Consider the following 8,351-nt stretch of genomic DNA (forward strand, 5'->3'; position numbering starts at 1 on the left):
AACAATTACGCAACAATACTAAGAAAAAGGTCACGTCCGGCTGGTGTCTTAAGGAGCGCAGAATATCTGGAGCATCCTGCTGCAATGCATGCAATGTTAAGGCGCTGCCTGTGGATTAATATACGTAGCGTACATGTGACACAATTTAGAAAGGATCAGGTTCTTCTGTAGGTTGATGAGACGGCGCCGCCTCTGAATGTGAATGTAACACCGGTGGCAGAGAGCCTGCAGCGACGCATGCAGACAGCTTACTCTGAATGATACACATATACTCTCTGATGAAGTAGGATAATTCCCTGTAGTCTCCTAACTCCAGACTATTCTTGTGCTTCTTTGAGCAGGTTTATCCTCAGAACTGTGTCATTCAATTGTTTGTTAAATGAAGGAAAATCTTCACTAATCTGTGGCCGTCTCCATCTGGGATATGTGTGTATTTGTGTGTACAGATACAGATAGACAATTCAAGATGTGGATACGGTATGAAGTCCGAGTTAATCCTTCAGCAGAACTTCAGCAGAAAAATCCGAAAAACCTGCTAATAAGATATGATACTATAGCCTTAGTAGACTCTGTCCTAATTATATTTTCCCACAGGCTATTGTTCAGCCTAGCCACGCTTTATATCTGCTAATTGGATTCTTCTTCTTTAGAATAAACAAAATTTTTTCCCCGTTTCCCTTCAGGGGAACTCTAGCTATGAGATATTTGGGAGCCTCAGCTGTAAAAGCATTCAAGACAAGCAGGGACACACATTCCCCAAACAACACAGAATAATAATCAAAGACAAGTCAACCATGTCATACATAATATCTGAGCTGGGGCACGATTTAAAGACCAAATGTGTGTTTCCTGTAATAACGTAAACTGTCCATAGGGGGAAGCACATTCACATGGAAAAAAATAAACAAACAAACAGATCATCTGATCATGAGATAAAACCCACATCATCGGTTCAATCTCAATTTACACTCAGACACAAGACGTGTGTAAATAAAATATAATCTGGGATTATAAATGGGCTGGGCAGGTGTCTGAGAATAAACACACAGGCATCTCATTCACAACTATAAGATGTGTAATTTGCAGTTCTAACAAGCCACCCAACCTGAGTTCTGCTGTGTGTTTATGATCAAGTGAAGGATGGAAAAGTCAGTCCCTCTCTCAAAGCCCTCAGGGAGCCATGTGAAGATAAACTGATCCTCTTTAACCAGCACCACTCTATCTCCCCGAGTAATCTCTGCTTCTACCCATGTACTTCTCTCATGTGAGTCCCTCTCTGGGGCTAAAGCTTTAGCTCAGGCTCAGATTCACTCTCCGTTTACACCTCTCACCCCCCTCCCCCTTTTCCCTTGTCGATACATCGGGGGTGGGCCTCGAAAATGAACTGATAATCTCAAGCATGGGAAGGTAGTTCATTCGTAACATTTATTCAATATTTAAAATACTTTTAAAAATACAGCAACCTGAATAATGTGTTGCAGTTTCTACTGCAAAATGCTACTGCTTTTTTTTAATCCTCTTTCAGTCCAACAACATAAAACAGTCTGTCTCACACATTCTCCACAGGTTCTGCTGAGACACACTCAGCAGATCTGTGCACAGAATACACAGAAAAACCAAGATTTATGACTAAAGGTTAGCTCGATCAAGCTAACACAGCTATAGCTGATAACGTGACATGGGTGCTGGCAATAATGTTGGAACATTAGCCTTTGTATTAAGCTTATCTCAGCTTATAAAAAGTACAATGTGAGCTACTAATGTTAGCAAGCTACAGTAGCTAGATTATATTATAATATAATCTAGCTACTGTAGATTATATTATATATATATTATTATATTATATATTCATATAATATGCACTACTTTGTTTTCTTTATTTATATCAACGCTGTTAAATATGGTGACGACTGATAGAAAGTAAGACAAAAATCTTCCTGACACTATGGAAAAATAATCTGTGGCTGCTTATCTCACAGATAGAGAGAACTTGTCCATCCTTATGCTACATGATTAATTGAAAATGAGATCAGAGTTTTGCGCTCACAGCTGCTCTACAGCAGGTTTTGTCTTCGCTGAGCTGGGATCTGTGTCGGAGCAGTGATAACAATCTCTTAAAATGACCCCATAAACTCCTCGACACACAACAAAAGACAACATAGCTGTAAATTATTGAAGCGTCAGACTCTTTTTACTCATTATAATCTTTCAGTAGTCTGGCTGGGTTTAAGAAAAAATCTGGATGACCTTGAGTTTTTTGAGGGATTTAACAGGGAGAAACTGATTGCAAAGTGATGTCAAATGGGGACATACATGAACAAAGATTATAAATGAGCCAGAAAAAAAAAATGGGTTATTCTCTGTGCTTCTGACAGACAGGACGGGCAGGAATGTAGGACAACAAAATAGCCTTGTTGGTGTAAAACTGCATATTTGACTGACCCTACAGGCTTCAAGCAGATGGTGCTTCAATAATAAATATTTGGGGAAGGCTCCTTTAAATTGGATTACATTAGTGTAATCTCTGCAGCTATTTTAAACCATTTTGAGTGTGCTATCTCATCACAGTAGCTTTAATCCCTCTTAACTTTTGATTGTGTTTAAATTGATTCTCCTCGCACACATGGCTCCAAACTCTGCCAACCTCCCTCTGGTTCTCAGTGCAGAGTTGCACAATTTTCACATGCACAAACAGACACGTGTGAAGTCATGCGAATACACACACCTAAAGATTTATTTGTTTTTACAGTGTCACCTTGAGGTTGTAGCAGATGCAGCAGCTTACTCGCGAGAGAAAGGTGCCAGTTTAAATCAGAAATACTTTACTGTACTGTTGAGTGGGAGGATTTATATCCACTGGCTTGAGTCTGTATTTTGGTGAACATAAATGTTCATATTTAGGATCAGGTCAGCCACACAACATGAGACGGGAAGAAGAAGAAGGCCTTACAGGACACTAACACAAGACAAAGCCTTTCACAATAGGAAGATAATACAAGTGTACACAATAATCTGGCCCTTTGGAGACAGAAATGTGTAAAACAACATTTTTGCAATTTCGATCAGTTCAGTTCGTTCGGTCACACTATAGACTAGGGCTGCAACGATTATTCGTTACTCGAGTAACATTCAAGGGCAAAATGCATCAACAACTAATCTAGCATTTGATGACTCGTTAGTGACATCATCGAGAATGCTTCTCTGGTTTGTGGTGTGGCGGGATGATCAGCGTTTTTGGTGCAAGAGGCCCAGGTGAAAACCCAGGTGAGCCGTTTGCAGGTCGGCGTCTCACACACACACACAGTTATTAGCTGCAGCCGTATTTATGGGAAAAGTATTTTACTTACATGTGATCCGATTACTCGAATGATCGCAAAAATATTCGATTCTTAAAATAGTTGTTTGTTGCAGCCCTACTATAAACCTGATGACCTGATTCTATAGGCATCTAATCAGAAAGCATGTCTTCATGAAAAAGTTCCTGGTGTCCATCGACCCTTTCGAAGTTATGAATCTGAATGTGTTGGAAAAGACCGGCAAAGCTAACACCGCTAGCAGGCTATAGCTAATGGACCACACCTGGTGTATTGCCATAATGCTCAAAGTGAATGTAAAGCTGTATAATTTCTGTTCCAAGACCATAAATAGACACCTGTAATTGTTGGACTACAGGTTGTAATGTCTCACTCCTTAGTCTAAGCGCAGGTCATTATCAAAAACCTTTGCTAGCACACTTAGAAATGATCCAGGATTGTGAAAAACGACTCTTTATTTTTGAATTAGGTGAGGAAAGTTGCAGTACATTGAGTACTGATCTATAGACTTAGATCTTTTAGCTTAGCATAAACCGCCAACATGGCTCCGTCCAAAGTTCAGAGATCAGCTTAAAGCTCACTTAGTAGCATGCTTATTTATTCTGTGCAAAAACAGAAATGTAAAAAAAAAAAAAAACAAAACACAAAGGAGGTCTTACTGGGGTTATTTTCTGGTACTTGACTGGATTATCCACCTGCTCAATACATGTGTGTGTCCCTCCTGACAATGGCACTGGTTGCTTGGCAACAATCACAACATCAGGCCGTTGTTTTCCAAGAAATACTTAAAGAGCATCTGCCCTAAGACCACAAAATTACCTGTTTAGAGATGTGCTTTTGTACGTTGGGATCAAAGAGTTGCTGGTGGGAAGACAGATGAACTTCAGACAAAGCATGTTTGTTTCCCGGCTTCATGTCATTATGCTAAGCTAAACTGATCTCCATGTAGGCTGTTTACTGGAGAGCATTATCAATCCTCTCATTACATCCTCATAAAGGAGTCTAACAAAGAGTCTGTTTCTACACTGGTCACTGGAATATATTGCTATTAATAAAATAAAATGTATTTCCTCAGTGGTATTCATGCTGCCTACACAAAGGTGAACAGCTGATATCAGATGTAATGATTAATGCCCCCTGTAATTGCACAGTGTCAAAACAATAATTACATGAACATAAAATCATGAGATTACTGGCATCCCAGCTCGTCGTTTAACACACATTGTGTGCCCCCCCCCACGTTTTTTTACACATAGGCCTCTTGTCCTCCCACTCTCCTTACTATGTTTATTTACATGTGTTTACAGTGACAGAGGCATGCAGCCCGAGTTCTTGCTGAATGCCTCGCACGTTTTTCTTGTAGCTCTGACATCCAACACATTGAACCACAATGCCCTCTGAGCTCAGCACAGACACACACATTAGACAGAAACATGACAAACGTCAGCAGGGGGAGGAGGGTGCAGAGGGCTATAATCACAGAGAGGGGATATAGGAAAACAAAGACTCTTATTGTGACTTGTGCAAGTTGGATAAAATGTCGAGACGTGTGCGTGTTTGTATTAATGTACAAGTGGTCTAAGTGCCTGAAGATTAGCTGCTTCACACAGTAGTTCTGGTGAGTTGGTCAGTCTGTAGATGCCAGTGGCCTTTTCATCCCAGCTGTCCATCACACGTCCCACAGTGCCCTTCCTAACCCCCCATCCAGCCAGCTCTTGGGTCCTAGTGGCAGGAAATGAAAGGCAAACTGAGAGCTTAAATGGGTCTGCAATGTTACACCACAACAGAGTCCATAACCACCACGCCACCCCTCACACCGTCTCGGGTCTTTGAAGAAGATATTTATAAACCATTAGTGTGGCAGCGGGGCGAGGGTTGGCTGTTTTATCTCCCAGATCTGTCATGTGTTAGCACGCGCGAGGCGAGTTGTGCTGACAAGAGTGACAGAGTGAGGGCTGATAGGACCCGCTGCCATGCAAAAGTTCGGGGTCGAATGTGGCGGCTGAGGCCCCCCCCCCCAACTGCCTCGCCACTTTACTGCCTGTGGGACCCAGGGAGGGCTTAATGCAGTGAGACTGTAATTAAGAAGCCAAGTGATCTGATTTCAGATTTCCACTGAGCTCTCATCAGAGAGGAATTATGGGATGAAGCTCATAATCTATACACAACATCAGATGCCTCCTGAATTCACCAGAAGACTGAGGTGTAGAGTGAAAAGTCATGGAACTTCTGCGGGACAGTTCTCAGTGATACACCCTGAGCTTAGCATAAGGACTGGAATCAACTAGCCTGGACTAAATTAAAGCCTGGCTCCCACTTATTAAAGCTCAAACCAATGACAATCATGCGCCATTTTCAGTGTGGCACTGGATTTAGACACTACACCGCTCATGGGTTTGGAAGCCTAAATACAATTGGCAGTAGTAAAAGGTAAAAACATCTTGCTATGAATAAACTACATCACATGCACACACACACACAGATTCGGCACTGGGCAAGGAGGCGGTCACGGCGTGAAGCAAAGCAGCAGTCCAAAGTCGGCGTCCAGTATCGAAATAGTTGTTAGCTGCAGCTGTATTTATGGGAAAACCATGGCATTTAGGGGGAACTGATTACTTGAATAATCGCAAAAATAACTGGCGAGTATACAAGTATCAAAATAGTCGTTTGTTTATTGCAGCCCTATGACAGACATATTATACTTCAGTCCGCTCTATTTAATCGGAGATTTAATTGGAGTGCAACATTAAGTCGCTATTTTTTCAGTTATACATTTTCTCAAGGCTCATTTTAGGCTACAATCTGAATACAGCTTTTACAAGACACTTAAAGGTTAAGTCTCAAAGCCCAGGTATGGATTTTTATGAAGTGAAATCCAATTCACATTGACTGAGAGGGTTACTAATCAATACGATCAGCAGGATTCTTTTCTCACATTGAGCCTTTTGCTTTGTTGGAAAACACATCAATCTAAACAAACAAAACCTGCTGCTATTTTGGTGCTTCTACACCAAAACCTCTTACATCTTACATCTTAAAACAATGAGCTAAAAGATGCTAAACCTGAGAGGAAAATACTCACATTGTGGTTTAACTGCTGCTTTCAATAAATGCTACACACAAGTTTGTGGAAAAATCAAAACATCCAAGTTATCCATTTATATTATTTGAAACACGATCCAATTTTCTCTTTAATTTCTATGTTTCTAAAGCATTTTTACAGGCAATGGAACATATTATAATTCATTTATCCTTGGTTAAATTTAAATCTAAGTAAGGTCAGTGTTCACCACACCTATATCTCAATGTCTGTCTTAACCTTATGCAAAGAAATGAGGTGATTAATAATTAAGATTACCCATTACATAGGCAAAATCAATATTTAAAAAAAAATCCTAATTATAGTATGCCATTATAAAGTGAATTCAGGACATAGCATGAACTGAACTCAGCGCTGGTTTCCTAAAAAAGAGGGTATGAATAAAAAAAAGGACTATATGATGTGAAATAGGTTTACATCTTCAGAGGCAGACATGGAAGCGATGCAGGGCTCAGATGGTGAGTAGTGATGTCTCTGGTGGCCCTCGTTCCCTCTGTTCATTACAGTACATCCAACCATCTGATACATGTAGATGAACCCAGCTGACCCTCTGGCCCACCCACCCACATGTCCACCTACAGCTCTGCTGTGGGGCCTGAGCAAAGGTGAGAGTGGCTTACAGCTTAGAGACCGCAGCGAATAACTCCCACCTGAGCCCAGCTCCCTGTCAGCCTTTTCTCTTTAACTCTATCTTTGACTTGGTCGAGGATACTTGAGGTGCAGAGTTTTACTGCACTGTGTTAAATAAGGTGACAATAAGTGCACCTACTAGAAGAAGTTGAGACAGGTTTAACTCTTTGGCAGATGACCAAATAATCTGCACCATAGCTGCTTCAGAACCACCCTCATCAAATCATCAAATAATCTACAGCCGTAGTCTGATCATATCTGAACATGGTAGTGTCAAAACATTATTCAATATTTTTGAATTTTTTTTATGTGGGAATATGATCAGTCAGATCAGTAACTTGTATCTCTAGTATACTGAACACTTGAACACTTTTTTCTAGGCTTCCCTACCTACCCTGAATGATACTTTGCACCACATTCTCTCAACCACAGGAGGGTGGATCGCTGAGCATCAGTCCTTATGTGGCCTCTACCGTGCCTCAGAGAAGCAGGTACAGTGCAGGGAGGACGGTCTGCTGTGTTAGCACTTATAGAGGGGGTCACCCACTGACTGGCAAAAAGTTTAAGTGACAGCGTGTTAAAAACCATGGCCCACTAGATATCAAAAACCATCATCATCTAAAAAGCAGAAGAGCTGTTGTGCAATTGACTATACAAAAGATTTCAATGAGAAAATCTGAGATATTGGTTCCACAGTTTCCCCTACTGAAGGCAGCCATGTTCCTGGGTGTTTTGCCACTCCCAGATGGGATTGACGTTTTCTGGTGGGGAAGTGACGACTGTACAAACATTTATTCGCTGAATATATTCTGTTATACTGAACTTGTATTACATCAGATATTCTAGCCCTGCAGCAGTCACTACAGTACCTCACCGCCCCTGGAGCCCTTTCTGCAGTTGATTTCCAAATTGTACACGTGTGACATTTTTCTGCTGAGTGAAGTGACTCGTCGGCTGTTTGACATGCTCGCAAATCACAGGCATGATTAATACGGCCCAGTGATTTGTGCAGGTAATTTCAGTCTTGCTTTACTTCCCAGCTGTGCATTACTGTGCTAATGTGACACTTTATTGATCCCCGTAGGGGAAATTTTCTCTTCACAGCTATGCCTAAGTGCAGGGTCAGTAATAGGAGAGCAACCCTGCAGCTGGTAAAGATTCAGTGTCGTGTTGAAGGATGTTTGTCAATGTGGGGGCTTAAACTCCTGGCCTGTAGTTTAAGGACGGATGCCAAAAGCTCAATTTAGGCACATTTTCTTAAAAGCAGGTATTTTTACGATTCATAGTTCGGTGTATACATATCATTA

The sequence above is a fragment of the Parambassis ranga genome, chromosome 13 (genome assembly GCF_900634625.1).
Source record: "Parambassis ranga chromosome 13, fParRan2.1, whole genome shotgun sequence".
Taxonomy (NCBI): Eukaryota; Metazoa; Chordata; class Actinopteri; family Ambassidae; genus Parambassis; species Parambassis ranga.